Below are 2,500 nucleotides of genomic sequence, written 5' to 3' on the forward strand. Positions count from 1 at the left end.
GGAGCGTTGCAACGGAGGCAGGGCGCGTTGCAACGTTGGCTGGGGGCGTTGCAACGGATGCTGGGGACGGTGCAACGTTGGCTGGGCGCGTTGCAACGGAGGCAGGGTGCGTTGCAACGGATGCTGGGTTAGGTGCATCGTTGGCTGGTTTCGTTGCAACGGAGGCACCCGCCGTTGCAACGATGGCTCGGAGCGTTGCAACGGAGGAGCCAAATTTTCATATCTCATAATTGGCTCGTGCATTTTTTCTAAAATTTTGAGGGAACCTTGGTAATATTATGTGAAGGCTGCACAAAAAAATCCAGGTCAAAAATCGCACGTTTGCTCCGTTTTTCATTTTTTTTGAATTTCCGGCTTTCCGGGCGGTAAAAAAATCGGCAAAAAAAATCGGCACGGTGTAAATTCACCAAATTTGGGGGATGGAAAGATCTTATTTTTCTAGAGGTTGTTGCAAAAAACGGCGTCAAAATTCGACCTCTAGAGCACTTTCCTTGAGTATGTCTCCTCACGGAAAAGGACGTCTACCCGTGGCACCTTGGTAATGGCTCGGCAGCCTATTATAGGGGGGAGGGGTGTCGTGATGCTGAAACTCGAGTTGCCCAAAGGCTTGCTGGGCGCAATGCCAGCAAGATGCACGTTGCCTTGCCATCCCCTAGGCACACTAGCAAGCACGTTGTGGTTGTGGTGTGCCGCCGGGCTCCCCCGCCCCCCACGGAGGCACCCGCCGTTGCAACGATGGCTCGGAGCGTTGCAACGGAGGAGCCAAATTTTCATATCTCAGAATTGGCTCGTGCATTTTTCGTGAAATTTTGAGGGAACCTTGGTAATATTATGTGAAGGCTGCACAAAAAAATCCAGGTCAAAAATCGCAGGTTTTCTCCGTTTTTCATTTTTTTTGAATTTCCGGCATTCCGGGCGGTAAAAAAATCGTCAAAAAAAATCGGCACGGTGTAAATTCACCAAATTTGGAGGATGGAAAGTTCTTATTTTTCTAGAGGTTGTTGCAAAAAACGGCGTCAAAATTCGACCTCTAGAGCACTTTCCTTTAGTATGTCTCCTCACGGAAAAGGACGTCTACCCGTGGCACTTTGGTAATGGCTCGGCAGCCTATTATGGGGGGGAGGGGAGTCGTGATGCTGAAACTCGAGTTGCCCAAAGGCTTGCTGGGCGCAATGCCAGCCAGATGCACGTTGCCTTGCCATCCCCTAGGCACACTAGCAAGCACGTTGTGGTTGTGGTGTGCCGCCGGGCTCCCCCGCCCCCCACGGAGGCACCCGCCGTTGCAACGATGGCTCGGAGCGTTGCAACGGAGGAGCCAAATTTTCATATCTCAGAATTGGCTCGTGCATTTTTCGTGAAATTTTGAGGGAACCTTGGTAATATTATGTGAAGGCTGCACAAAAAAATCCAGGTCAAAAATCGCAGGTTTGCTCCGTTTTTCATTTTTTTTGAATTTTCGGCTTTCCGGGCGGTAAAAAAATCGGCAAAAAAAATCGGCACGGTGTAAATTCACCAAATTTGGGGGATGGAAAGATCTTATTTTTCTAGAGGTTGTTGCAAAAAACGGCGTCAAAATTCGACCTCTAGAGCACTTTCCTTGAGTATGTCTCCTCACGGAAAAGGACGTCTACCCGTGGCACTTTGGTAATGGCTCGGCAGCCTATTATAGGGGGGAGGGGTGTCGTGATGCTGAAACTCGAGTTGCCCAAAGGCTTGCTGGGCGCAATGCCAGCAAGATGCACGTTGCCTTGCCATCCCCTAGGCACACTAGCAAGCACGTTGTGGTTGTGGTGTGCCGCCGGGCTCCCCCGCCCCCCACGGAGGCACCCGCCGTTGCAACGATGGCTCGGAGCGTTGCAACGGAGGAGCCAAATTTTCATATCTCAGAATTGGCTCGTGCATTTTTCGTGAAATTTTGAGGGAACCTTGGTAATATTATGTGAAGGCTGCACAAAAAAATCCAGGTCAAAAATCGCATGTTTGCTCCGTTTTTCATTTTTTTTGAATTTCCGGCATTCCGGGCGGTAAAAAAATCGTCAAAAAAAATCGGCACGGTGTAAATTCACCAAATTTGGAGGATGGAAAGATCTTATTTTTCTAGAGGTTGTTGCAAAAAACGGCGTCAAAATTCGAACTCTAGAGCACTTTCCTTTAGTATGTCTCCTCACGGAAAAGGACGTCTACCCGTGGCACTTTGGTAATGGCTCGGCAGCCTATTATAGGGGGGAGGGGTGTCGTGATGCTGAAACTCGAGTTGCCCAAAGGCTTGCTGGGCGCAATGCCAGCAAGATGCACGTTGCCTTGCCATCCCCTAGGCACACTAGCAAGCACGTTGTGGTTGTGGTGTGCCGCCGGGCTCCCCCGCCCCCCACGGAGGCACCCGCCGTTGCAACGATGGCTCGGAGCGTTGCAACGGAGGAGCCAAATTTTCATATCTCAGAATTGGCTCGTGCATTTTTCGTGAAATTTTGAGGGAACCTTGGTAATATTATGTGAAGGC

This window comes from Arachis ipaensis, chromosome B7 (assembly GCF_059453495.1).
Source record: "Arachis ipaensis isolate K30076 ecotype BB chromosome B7, ASM5945349v1, whole genome shotgun sequence".
Lineage (NCBI taxonomy): Eukaryota > Viridiplantae > Streptophyta > Magnoliopsida > Fabales > Fabaceae > Arachis > Arachis ipaensis.